The sequence below is a fragment of the Cygnus olor genome, chromosome 1, assembly GCF_009769625.2.
Source record: "Cygnus olor isolate bCygOlo1 chromosome 1, bCygOlo1.pri.v2, whole genome shotgun sequence".
Classification (NCBI taxonomy): Eukaryota; Metazoa; Chordata; class Aves; order Anseriformes; family Anatidae; genus Cygnus; species Cygnus olor.
Window position 1 is genome coordinate 64,968,226 of NC_049169.1, and position 13,353 is coordinate 64,981,578.

A 13,353-nucleotide genomic window follows, 5' to 3' on the forward strand; every position below is an offset into this window, starting at 1 on the left:
CGCTCAGGTATAAGAGTCTAGCCTCCCTCTATTTTCATCAGAACATGATGTTACAATTCTGTCTCCACAAAAAGCATATATTCCTCTTTGAAGCTATCCTCTACTGTTCTTTGGAAATGGCTCTAAATAAATGAGTAGTTAGTACTTAAAGAAGTTACTATTTCTGGGATTTTTATCTTATTAAAAAAAAAATCTGTGGTTTAATCAGTAAGTCTCTTCAGCTGGGACTGAATGCACCCAGTGGGCACTTATTGCTGTCTACATGACCTCAGAAAAAACACACCTAAGCCTTTAATTGGAAAGTAAGCTACCTATTAATTAAAGCTACCCATTAAGGTAGTGTTGTCTGCTCCTGTGATTTTTTTTGCCCCTGCCCAGTTGTGCAGTCACAGCTGTGTCAAACTGTATGATGCAGTACTAGGTTATGCAGTGCCCCCCACCTTTTTTTTGCAAGTCTGAACCGTATCAAGCAGTACAGGCAGTTCAATACAAAATGTGATAATGGTACTTAATTGTCACGTAATTATTTATACAAAAAAAAAAGTGAAATAAGATCTTGGTAAAATTTGGGAAGATTTTCATGTCTGACACCGTTCCTCTCAACTGGTATTCTTTCTTTGACCTGTTTCATGCATATTTCAATTATTTTGTCACAAGAATATATTTGAAACGGGCTATACGTGTATTTAAGTGAAAACGGATATTTATAGAACAGACATCTTAAGTATGATTTCTTAATTTAGTCTGTTTGGGAAGCAACGCAGTGAAGGCATAACTGCATAGGTTCAGCTGCTTTGTCTCAGCCTCTGGTGTGACATGTAACCCATGCAGTTGCTTGAAAAGCTAGTTTGTTTTTTTTTGTTGTTTTTTTTTAGGCTTACATTTGCTCTCTACTCACAGATGCGGTACAGACCTTGGTTACTTCTATTCTCTGTTTCCTGCAAGCTTTCTTTTTGTAGCACAGAGATTATTTTTCTAAGTGCATAGAGGTACTGGTTGCTCCATCTCTAATACTTGTATATCTAAGTCAAATTTTCTAGATGATTGACTAGTCCCGGGATGAGTAAAATGACAGTTAATGGGGTTTATTATGCAGATTCATCTCGTTCTTGTATGACTGTCACTAACATAAATCCAAACATGTTAATTCCAAAAAAAGTTAAGACCATCCTCGGTTTTAAATGTACTGATCATCTAACATGAGTGTGAGCAGAACATTTTTTTTGCCCCCTCCCGTTATATAAACTTACCTTTTAAATTTTCCTGATAGTCTTGTTCTCTATACTTAATTTTCTTCACACTTACTTGGACAAAGTGAAGTTTTAGACTTGTCCTTGCCTTCATCAAAAGTCCAGTCTCTTCTCTAAACAAATATCTGCCTTCTGAGCCTTAGGATGAGGAGAAAAAAACATTTTGCATTTTGACTTAAGAAAACAAAGTAAAACACAAAATGTTCTGTACTGAAATGTTCCACAGAATGGGCACAGCTTTTTTTCATCTCTGTTGTACAGAGCTTAAAAAAGGCCTGAGGGAACAAGGTACATAATGAGTAACCAGACCAGGCAGTGTCTAACTGGTTTAAAAAGCTGTAATTTCCCTAGCTTGTGGGAACTGAAGCTTACTGGTTAGAGTGAAGGTCATTCTCTTGGCTAGAAACCAGTCACTTATGAAGTGCTGCAGCTTGGTCAGTTGAGATTAAATTAATTTATTCTTTAGTGACTTAAAAGTTAGACATCATAATTGCCTAACTTAATCAACTAAATTCTTTATTTTCCTTAGAGATGAAATGGGTAAGTCATCCTACCTCTGTCTTCTTTTTTGTTTCCTTAAGACATCTGAGGCAGCAAATATAAATGCTTAACCTTTAGACTGGTGATTAGTTTTACTTGTCTAATGAATATTGATGAATATCCTATTTTACATTCTAGAAGCAATTTGAGATTTGTTAAGTGTACATAAAGCTCTGTTCCTTTACCTTGAATAACTTAGTTTCTTGGCCTCATTCATATACATAGAGACACTCTTCCTACCAAGTTTTCAAGTGGGAATAAGCATTGGTAAGGAATGTTGGAAAAGCAGGGAAAGGGAACCCTCTAATAAAGCAAGTAGTCTTTTGTTAAAGCACATACTGAAAATCCCTGAGCCTCCAACCAAGCACAGGAAACATAGTAAGAAAGAGAAAATTATTGTAATTGTGTTGACTGAAAGAAGAAAATTCAGGCACTTAAGTATCAAATAGGAGAAAAAAAAAAAAAAAGCACACCAGGTGTAATTCCTCAGTATCACACTAAATGAATTAAATAATGAATTAAATGTGGCTGGATGGCCACAGCCAGAGAGAGACCTGCAGTCAGTGTCTCTATGTCCAGTTGGAGGCCAGTGACTAGTGGCGCCCTTCAGGCGTCCATCTTGGGACCAGTACTGTTCAGTATCTTTATCAACAACATAGACAGTGGGATCAAGTACACCCTCAGCAAGTCTGCAGAGGACACCAAGCTGAGTGGTGCAGTTGATACAACAGAAGGAAGGGGTGCATCCAAAAGGACTTGGACAAGCTAGAAAAGTGGGCCCATGTGAGCTTAATGAGGTTCACAAGGCCAAGTGCAAGGTGCTGCACCTGGGTCAGGACAACCTGTACAAGAGGACAGGTAGGGAGAGGAACTCACTGAGAGCAGCCCTGCAGAGAAGGACTTGGGGGTTCTGGTGGATCAAAAGCTCAACATGAGCCTGCAGTGCGTGCTTGCGGCCCAGGAGGCCAACTGCATCCTGGGCTGTATCAACAGAGATGCATCAACATCTGTGATATGATTCTATGATTAAAGAGTATGTAAGCTTCTGCTGCTTGTATTTTGTAGCCATTCAGCTCTGTTGCAAGCATTTTAAACCGCATTTCTTTAAGAATGTGGAATCTTCCTGAGTGAAAGTACAGTCACTGAGTCATCAGTTCAGAAATACATAACCTTAAAAATGGAAGGGGGACAAAATAGGAATACTAGGTCTCAAAGCATTAATATCTTAAGTTTTGTCTTAGTTAAGTCCCTCTTTTTAGAGAAATAACAATGATCTAAGTAAGAAACAACAGGAAACAGCTAGAACACTGCAATGTAACATGCTACACAGTTTACAAAGCTAGGTTATATATCTGAAGTTGGAAGGAAAAAGACTCATTCAACTGAATTCCTTTCTAAAAGTAGATCACTTTTATGAGTTCGTCTTAAGAGGCATTTGTACTATTCAGCATCAAAAGCTTCTAGATTACAGCTAACACTGTTATGTCAATATTGTATTTAAAAAAGAATTTAGTTGAAGTGAAAGGGAATTTTTCTTACTTTGATCACTGTTGAGCTTGGGATCTGTCTTAATTTTAAATTGTGTATGATTTTAAAATGATCAGGAACTAAAATGGGGGGAGGATGTGAGCTGAGGTGCAGAAAATCAAGATCTAATACATTTTTTCGATGTGAAATTCAAAAATTTGGTTATATTGCAGACTTCTTAAATGTGTTTTTATAAGCCTACATTAGCCCATGGTATATTGAGTAAACAATGTGTATATATAAAAAAAACACAACCACCACAAAACCAACACACTTCAATATCTCTAAAGGATCTGGCCTTGTTAAATTGTGATGCTACTATCTAATATTATCCTGTACAGACATTTATATAGCTCTTACATTAACTGTGGTTAATTTAATTTAACGAAAGATGGGAAGGTGACTCTTTTCTTAAGAACAGAGAAGTAGTCAGTGTTTGAAAATGCCTGGCTTTGCAGTGTTAGGAGAACCATTAATGAATCACCGAAGTCGCACACTAAGGATTTCCATGGGGAGACTGATAGCTTGATATTTTTTTGTCAGCACTAGTCAAAAGTACTGACATTAACAACGAATGGGCTGCTATTTCTTGTCCTAACAACGGTGCTGCTGTAGTTGCACTTGGGTAGAAATGGGTTGACTTCAGGAAAGTTTTAGTCTTGCAGAAGCTCACAGGGGCAATGAGTTTAAAAAAAAAAAGTTATTTTGAGATGTTATGTGATTCATAGGCCAGAACTCCACTAAAATTGTATGAAAACCCTATATAGGTCTCTACAAATTACTCCGAGCTGTTCCCAAAACAGGCAATAACATGTGAGCATATATGCCTATCTGAATGCTTTGTTTTGTTCCCATATTAGAACAGTGAAAGCTACCAAAATTGAATGAAAATTTGCCGTTAGTTTATTCTCAAAAGTAGAGAATCATAGAATCGTCTAGGTTGGAAAAGACCTTAAAGATCATCAAGTCCAGCTATCAACCTGACCCACTGTCCCATCACTAAAACACACCCCTAAGTGCCACATTCACATCTCGAATACCTCCAGTGATGGTGATGCCTCCACTTCTCTGGGCAGCCTATTCCAATGCCTGACCACCCTCTCTGTGAAGAAATTCTTCCTATGTACACTTCAAATCTTCCCTGGTGCAACTTGAGACCATTTCCTTGCATCCTATCACTTCTCACCTGTGAAGAGAGACAGACACCCTCCTTGTTACAGCCTCCTTTCAGGTAGATGTAGAGAGCAATGAGGTCTCCCCTCAGTCTCCTCTTCTCCAGACTGAACAGCCCCAATTCTGGGGGGCTCAGCCATTTCTCTGCTCCCTTCACCAGCTTCAGTGCTCTTCTCTGTACGTGCTCGAGCAACTCACTATCCTTCTTGTAGTGAGGGGCCAAGACTGAACATACTATTCAAGGTGGAGCCTCACCAGTTCTGTGTACAAGGGGATGATCTCTTCCCTAGTCTTCCTGCCTACACTGTTTTTGATGAGAGAAACACCAAGCTTGAAAGTGTGTATGAGAAACTCCATTGCTTATTGTGCGTAATGTTTTTATGCTAAAGGGAAAAAAGAGTCTTGCTTTTCTCTATAGTGAAGGTGTTTTGCGGCTTCCTAACACTGAGCTTGTGACTTTTGAAGGTAAATACCTTTCAGATGATTCTACCTTACCACCTATTACCATCATAATTCTCCGAGTAGCAGGGATACTTCTTAGGACCCTCCTCTGAAACTGAATCTTTTGGTACGCAAATAGAAGTCCCTCGCTCCTATTCTAATAAGTCAGAAAATAAAAGGGATAGTGAGATAGTGACTTTTGGTGCATTGTCTGAATTGTGCACTATTTTTGGAGTTTGCAACATTATCCTAGGCCTTTTAGTAGTTATCTTCTAAGCGGTAGTTCTGGCAGTGAATATGTTTTTATGCCCCATGGAAAAGATTCAATGTTGGATTGTTCTTTTTAATTCAATTCCAAGTCCACTGGACCTTATCTGTGGCTTTAGAATTATTATTGCTGTACTTAAATTCTAAGATGAGTGCTACATGATGTTCTTCTGTCAGAATGATAGCTAATTAAAGCAGAGAATGCAACTAATATAACATGATTTTTCAAAAATATATTTTCCATACTGAAAATAGAAGAAAGACATTTTTGTTTTTGATATTGTGTCACTGTGGCATTTCTATATTTATAGCACTGAGATGCGTGTCTAGGCATGCCCCCATTTTTTTTGAAAGCCGTTTCCAAGCTAAAATCCCAGCAAAACGACGGCTCATTTAGCTAGCTCACGATGTGCACCACTGCATGTTCTTGTTCAGATAACAAAGGCAGTACTCCTGCTTCTAAGTGTCAAGTTTAACAACTGTGTAATAAATTAAGCTGATCTTACCTTTATACTCCTGTGGAAGAATAAAAACTGCCAAGTTAGTTCCCAGTCTGCTTGTGCAGTCACTGTCGTTTTGGAAGAACTTCTATCCTTATCATGTGTGTTTCTAAACAAGGCCCTTTCCACCATTACATGCAGCTATATCATAATGGTTTGACAGCTATACATGAAGAAATTGTGTTCTGCCTTTTGATTACTAAATTTCCTATTCTAGAGATTGTGTGATTTCTTCTATTCATTGGAGAGGGTTGCTGCAGTTACGAGAGGTGCTGTGATTAGTTCATCTACTTCTTACCTAAAACTATCCATTCAACTAGTCAGTCATAAGGGATTCAGATTCTTAAGACTTTTGAAACAGGTTGATGTTCTTACTTACCTGGAGGTTCTGTTGTGAGAACTTGCATGTCTAAAAAACCTAAAAACCCTTGTGTGCTGGGCTAGGTAACTAGTCAATGTGGTAATTGTAAGGTATGATGTATATCTAGCATAGTATAAATGACAATTCAATATTACCACAAATACCGTGTTTTTTACATTGTTACAGCCTTTTACTTGGGAGTGCTGGGAAAGAAAACAACCAATGATTTCTCTAAAGAGTTAAGACTAGTGCTAGTTCAGCTTCTTAAATTAGATTTGCTGATGGGATGGATTTTAAGTACGTGGAGTTGTAAGGCTTTGAACACTAAATTCTCTGGCTTTGAGTAAAACATACAGTATTGAGGTGCTGGCAAAGCAGTTGGATGAGCAGGCAGTGTAATTGTCCTGCAGCTTGTGGGCTTGGAGATCAGTTGTAGAATATGGATGTGGAGATGACAGCAAGATGTGATAGCTAGTCAGACAAGGAACATGGATTTATTCTTTTTACCAAAGATTCTCATACAAATAACTAGATACTTCTCTGAAGCAACTTCACAACTCAAAGAATAAACAGTTAGTATGGGTAGAATGGTTATATTGCAAATGTATCTTGGCATATAACAACTTCAATCATGTATGCATGGGATGTTTTTACTATTAAGTATATGACTAGCCTTTTGTTTTTACTAACATCTCAAATTGTTTGAGAGTACATGGTACACTGAAGAGAAAATAGTTTCCAAACTGATCAGTCAGGTTGTGGCAAGCAGGCCTGTATAAATACTGCATTGCCTCCACTGTCTTCATAACTGAGTGTGAAATCTGGACATACACGGTTATCTGTTGCAAGTTTGAAGACTGCTGATTTGGAGAAATTTAAGAATCATGGGACTTAGATTACTTGCATGCCAGTATGATGAGGGGAGAGGGGGGTGAATGTTGCATCTCCAGCTTCTGCAGACTGAAGACACTGGTTGAGCTATTTCAGTGGTGTAGAGCTTTCTTAAATAGTTGAGGGGAATTCTGGTCTGGCTGGTGGTAGATTAGGCAAGTTCAAAAGGTATCAGGTTCAAAATGTGCAGTCATTGCTTTTCTTCAGAACAGGGCAAAACTGTCCAAGACAATGGTCTAAGTAGAGGCTTGTGAGCTGACTAGCTCATTGAAAGCCTTCATCTGCTTCTATTGCTTGTACTGCAGTACTACTGTTTACTCTGTTAGGATACTGATCTTGTGCAGAGCTTATTCTGCAGGATTTACTGATTTCATTCCTGACAGAATTATCAATTGTCCAGAATTAATTACTATAGAAATACTGAAATCAGAGAAGCTCAATTTTCACTTCTGCTAAATGTGCTGCATCATTTTAATTTTTTCTGAACTCTACTGTATCTTGTTCTTTTTAACAAGGACAATAAAATGCAGCTTCTGTAGGCAACCTGTATCTCTTCTGAACTGACTAAATGCTGAGTGAGGTCTTTTCATAATAGATAGGCAGGTATTCAGTTGAACTGGGATGAGAATTATGATATAGATGTACTCTGTGTGAGATAAGGAAAGAAGTCTGAAAGATTGTTTCTAGATGATAGAACAGTATTGGGATGAGGGATTAGATGTGGAAAAGGGGGTGAAATAGTTAAACTTGTAGGTTTTGAGGGCTGGGTGAGTAACTAATAGCCAGTGGTGACCTTTAGAAGATCATACGGTAAAGCAATTTAAATGCCATATATACCGTTGCCTGAGGGCTTCTGTGAGACTATGGGAAGGAGGTAGGATCCTTGGCTTGTTTTCCACTGGAATCATATGCTCTGTCAAGTTTCCTTGAATTAATGGGTTGTGGCAGCCTGGATCTGGCTTAAACTAGCATGGTAACAACTTGGCTAAAAAGAAAATATAGAGACTTTTAATTACTTTGTTTTTGAGATTTGACTTTGCTGCTGATTCTATTAGCCTCTGGACTGCAGAGTTTGAACATTTTGTTTGAGAAGATTAATCAGTTACGGTAGAATTCCTCTCAAGCTCTGCAGTTAAAGTAGTTTTGCAAAGAGCCAAGCAAACATTGTGGTTAGACTGGGACAGGTACACTGTGTGCATATTAAAAGCTGAAACACTTCAAATATTCTTCACATCTCATGTGGTGCACCCCAGAAAAGTGCAGCCTTAATGTGTTGAATGTTAGGTGCTGATCCTGGGAAGTAGGTTGGCTTTGACTGTACAAAACCTGCTGTCATTGGGTTTGAGTGCCACTGTAACAATGACAAACAAATTATAAACACTGGCAAGTGAAATTCTGATGTGCTTTATTGAAGATAGCAGTAAGGACCGTTAAAACTGAGGTGATAGTTAATAGTTAGTTGATGTGAGGGTGTAAGAGTCTAGCTAAGCAGTTGGAAGGCCACTCAACATAGCAGTATCTTTTAGGACCTCTTTTCCCTTGATATCTCTAACATTTCACTGCAGTTGGTGGAGGGGATTTCTAAAATGCCCAGTGAAGGATGAAAAGGTGTTGCTTTGCAACATTGGTGTTGTGTGGTATAACAATATTGGTATAACTTTGGTATACTTGGGGAACTAAGTCTGCTGTTTTGTGGGTTGAGAAGTGCTCTTGATAAGCTGTTATTACGTTCAATTTTAAATTATCCTCACTAGCTATCAAAATGTGTTTGTTCACTTCGCACTTTAAAGCTGTGTATGTGAGCTTTCTTACCATTGCTGCTATTGTCCTTCCAAAAAAAGCCTGGAAGCTGTGAACAACTCATTTTATTAGAAAGCAAGCTCTGCAATAGCTGTTTGAAACTAGATACCAGGGGAAGAAAAAAACAACAGACTTCATGTTGGGTTTGGAACAGAGCAAGAGGCGTTGGGAAATATAACTCCAGATTATATTCATGCACGTGATATAAAAGAAGCAACAACACAGCCTTCTAAATTTGTCCAGCAGTTTGAGAATCTCCTTAAATACCTATTCCCTTACGTTAAGCACCTAGTAAAAGAAAAGCAGATGATGGTAGCAATGGTAGCAAACGTAATTGTTAGGGAAGAGGGAGACGGGCTATACTGTGTTATCCTAGTGCAAGTTTTTGTTCTTCTGGGATTAAATTGAAGTTATCAGCTGTAAGTGTACTTATGTAGCTCTGTGGAAAGAAGAGGAGAAACAGCAGTTGCCTTCCCTTCTAGCGAAAAATTAGTGCCAGCAACCTCGGGTCAGAGCAACATACTGACTGATCCGTTCCCTTCAGTTCAGAAGTGTACGTCTGCCAAAGCCAGCGTGGAGCTGGGTGATGTTCCTCCTGCAGCCGTAAACTATGGCAGAAAACTTGGGTGGAGAATAGGAGAGCAGCCAGCCGGGGAGGCGGGGACATGCAGGAAGTAAAGGCTCCCTGTGCTGCCTCCTCTTCCTCCTCCTTGCAGCTAGCTGGGCAGGCAGGAAAGGACAAGCTTACCTCTTGCTTATACTCATTCTTTCTATTCAGAATTTGAGTGGCAAAAGCAGATATTGAGCTTGAATCTCTGCAGCCTCATGTACTGGACTTGGAAAAGTACAAAGGGTATCAAACAGAAAACAATGCTTCCTTCTAACTTTGATGTCTGCTTTCCCTCCGCTGTGCGTTAAGTCCACAGCCGAACGGATTCCCATCGGAAATTAACACCCAGCTAACTCTTTGGTGTGTGCATCTCTTTTCCTGATGGATTTTACAAAAAGAGAGATCTGTCCCGTATTTGTAATTGTTAATTCCCACTGTTGTTGCTGTTCTCACAAGGATTGCACTAAAGAGGTAGGTGAGAGTGTCAACTCCAGAATAATTGTGTGTAGCTGCAGTAAAGGATTTGGGGGGGTGGTGAATCAGAATTCTCAACAAGTCTGAACTGTTTTGCATGGAATGGTTCCTCAGCTTTTAAACTCGATGATACTTTTTCTGCAACTTCCTAATGTACATTAAAATCCTGAACAGCAAAGCTAGAACACTTGTTGCTCCTGCTATTTCCAAGCTGTGTTGCTATTTTTCATCTTTTTTTTTTTAAATTAGGATTGCTGAGGTCACATGATGCTTTTTCTTTTTTTTGTATAATAAGTTATACAGCACTGATTGTATCTTCTCTTATGATATTTTCAGTATCTTTTGAATTGCAATGAGATGTTAAACCACTGATTCAGTTATTTGGTGAGCACTGATGCAAAATACCATGTTTCTAGGCAAAAATTGTGAAGAGGAGTTCTTGTGTTTAAAATATTTTGAAAATACGGAATTTTTAATAGTTACAGATCTTGCTTTTAGTGGATCATATAACTATACAAATGTGGATGTTACAATTTTGGAATTCAATTTTTTTACCTGATTAAAATCTGATAAAATCACAAAATTTATCATATCTAAGTTAAGTGAAACGTGAAATTTCCTGTGCTTAAAATGAAGACTAAGATAAGTGTTAGTAAATACCCAGCTTTGCATCAGTTGTACCTTGTGCTACTTTACGTATGTGCCCATATTTTAAAGTTTTGGATGGCTTTTCAAAATGTAAAAATTAGTGAGTTTACTCAAAGTTTGCACTGCTTTCAAGGGAAGCGATTCTGCCCTTGTTAGCTATAGCCCTAGTGCTCCTTTTGTAAGCCTCAGAGTTTGTGCCACAATGTAGTGAACCTGGCTGAGTTTGTTTCAAGTCTGATAAATGCAGTGATCTGGTTTGTTATGCAGCTGTATAAAGGTTTGTGCCAGCAAGAGGGGGGGAAATGACGTGGGTGTGGAAAAGAGCAATGGAGAACAGGAGACTGCTGCCTTCAGTACCAGTGCCAGTTTATGCTGTTGTAGATAATAGCTTGGGAAAATGTTTATGATTTCATGTGTGCCTGTTATACCTACCTACACTTTTATTTTCCTTTGCAAGAGCTCTTCCTTTCATTTCCTTAGCAAATTATTAAGACAAAAAAAAGCTAGTAGGATTTGGGTATTTAGCTCTGATTAATGGAATAAATAGATTAAAAAAAAATTGGATTGTGTGTTTTTTCTAAGCAGTTTGGAGACTGGGGAGAGAATGAGAAGTGTGTAAGAACATGACAGTCTTGCAGTAAGTGTGAAGTGTTGAAACCAGGAACACTGAGTTGCTTAGTATGTACTTCAGCGCCTTTGTGTTTGGAATCTAATGAAAGTATGCTTGGCTGCCCAGCTCCTGAGCTTTTAAGGACACATCAAGGTTATTTGAATTGCAGGGCTCCCCTTTGGTTTCTCTGTGATGGTGTGATGAAGCTGTAAAAGCATCTCTGGGTTGATGTATTGATTATCATTAATACTATCTTCTGTCTTGCGTTGTGAAGTAGTTTGACATTTGCAACACTTGGAGGGGAATTTTTTTTTAAGGCTGATGCTACTTAAACAGCCTAAACTTTAACATAAGGGATGCTTGGCCAGCACTAGAGTTCAGCAATTTTGTGGAAGAAGCTAAGAAAGGTGCTTGAATACCTAGTCCTGTATTGGTTTTAGGCCCTAGTCTGAAGGTCTCCCAGATTTTCTGAGTAACAGTTAGGAATGTGGAAGGTGTGGTGGAAGAGTCTTGGAGGGGTTTTCTTCTTAACTGAACTACTGTTTTGGAACTCACAAAAAGGAATAATCCAAAATGGCCTTTATGGAAGGTCCCAAACACTTTGCACAAGTATTTAACTTCTTTCAGAATAGAGATACACATAGTATCAGACTGAATCACAGATTTTATTTTTTTTCCCCCTGGCATCGTGCAAGAGCAGAGCTTGTAGTCAAATGGGCAACAGGAAGGCTCACATTCTGGTTTCTTTAAGTTAATAATGTTGTTGTACCAGTTGTCTTGTATTCATCTTAGTTTTCAGTTTTTCTGACATGAGATCATGTCACAGATCTGACACCTTCCTTTTACTGCCACAGTATAAATGAACATACATGTGGGCTGCTGGTATGGCTGGAACTTGGGCTATTTAGAAGTATTGAATGTGGTAAATTTTAGGTGACTTCTCTGGCAAATTTAGATATAAATCTATTCAACAAGCACACAAATAACTATTGCACAGACTATGCCTGCCTATATGTGCATGTTGGTGAGCATTTTATTCTATGTAGAAAGATCTATCTTGTACACATATGAACGTGAGCAGCTGGGACCATTTTAAACTTGGCCATGGTTAAAGGTGGATGTCTCTGTGACTCATCATTGCTGTATGAGCAGAGACAAATGCAATGGGAACTTGATGCAAGTAGTAAATGCAAAACCAAGTTTTATGAATCTCTTAGAGTGCATTGCTCTGTGACATGTAGCTGGAGACTTATGATGTGACCTGGTTACAGTATTAAAATTTGCTCGGGCAATCTTTGCTCTGGTGTCTTACCAGCTGAGGCACTGATCTTCAAAAGTTTGATGTTCACTGAAACTTTTAAGAATTAATTTAATGTTCACTGACAGGCTGTGTTTCAGGGCTTACTCTTGTCACAATATACTCATCAGTTCTATGAATCTCAATTGCTAAAGTTTCGTAGGAGCAAATCTTAGAGCAAAGAAATAGAAAATCCAGAATGCTGTTCTAACAGGAAGTTTTTAAGTGAAAGATCTGCGTCTTTCTGTAGTTCTTGTCCTTTCTTTTAAATTCCAGATGTGATCACAACACCTTTGTACAACATCATGGCAAATGCTACTGTTCAGTGAAGGACTGACTGGGTGCTTGTGCACCTCCAGTCTTGCATTTGCATCTGTTAAAGTTCACTATGCCCTCTCCTGGAAGAGTGTGGTAGAGTGTATCTTAGGTAGTGAGCATATTGAATTCAGTGTAGCGCAATGCTTGGCCAAGAAAAATGGTATCTGAATGTAGATGAAAATTACTAAGAAAAACAGTATCTGAATGTAGATTAAAATTACTGTCATATTAAGTCCATGTTCCCTTAAATGTGATGGTCTGCAGTTGCAAAGGCTGTGGTTCAGAGACTTGACCCTTTCCATTTCAAGGCTTCCTCGCTACTGACAATAGAAGAATGGTGAGAGGGGTATCTAATGGTATGCTGAGATAAATACTTCCTTGTTAGGACACAGATCATGCTGCTTGTATTACTGCTTCATGTGTATCTGTACTTTACACTCTGTGGTTTTTAGCTTGTTGAGTTGCAATTCGCCAGTGACACAGGGTCAGATGTGTCCCGTGTAGGTGGTAGGTAGTAACTGAAGGCTCGTAACATGTAGTATTGTGTGCCAAGTTATACTGATTTCAGGATTGTTTGGTTTGAAAGTTTGGGCACTTCAGATAACAGCATTTAAACAAGATGGCTCCATCCTCTCTTGTGTCCTAA

General features: G+C 38.7%; 1 protein-coding gene across 18 annotated transcripts in view; it reads left to right on the forward strand.

Moving 5' to 3' along the window:
* WNK1 (WNK lysine deficient protein kinase 1) overlaps positions 1–13,353 on the forward strand; it is a 106,030-nt gene that overhangs the window by 44,405 nt on the left and 48,272 nt on the right. The gene's annotated exons all lie outside the window — the stretch shown is intronic.